The following is a 638-nucleotide window of genomic DNA, read 5'->3' on the forward strand; positions in this document are numbered from 1 at the left end:
GCAGAGTTTCTGTGATAGTATTACTTGTGTACTATACTCTGTAATGAACTTAAAATGGTATTTATGGTGTACCTCTTGACAGGAGTTAAATAATTTAATATAGGAAAGCTAACTAGATGCTTAGGGCTACTGGAGCACAGTGGTTAAGTGGCTGGGTGGCAAATTAGCAATCTGCTAGTTTGACTTCCACTACTGCCATAAACTCTGTAGGTGGCCTTGGGTAAGCCCCTCCTCTCAGCCTCAGCTCCCCAGCTGTATTGAGGGGATAATAATAATACTGTTCACTGCTCTGAGAGTGGCATTAATCTGTCCAGAAAGGCAGTATATGTGTACACTGATGTTGTTGTTGTGAGCCAGTTTGGTGTAGTGGTTAAGAGTGCGAGACTCTAATCTGGAGAGCCAGGTTTGATTCCTCACTCCTCCACTTGAAGCCAGCTTGGTGACCTTGGGCTAGTCACAGTTCTCTGGAGCTCTCTCAGCCCCACCCACCTCACTGGGTGTTTTGTTGTGGGGATAATAATGACATACTTTGTAAACCGCTCTGAGTGGGCATTAAGTTGTCCTGAAGGGTGGTATATAAATCGAATGTTGTTGTTGTTGTTGTTGTTGTTAAGTGCACACCTATATCTGAATCAAGT

The sequence above is a fragment of the Eublepharis macularius genome, chromosome 5 (genome assembly GCF_028583425.1).
Source record: "Eublepharis macularius isolate TG4126 chromosome 5, MPM_Emac_v1.0, whole genome shotgun sequence".
In the NCBI taxonomy this organism is placed as follows: Eukaryota; Metazoa; Chordata; class Lepidosauria; order Squamata; family Eublepharidae; genus Eublepharis; species Eublepharis macularius.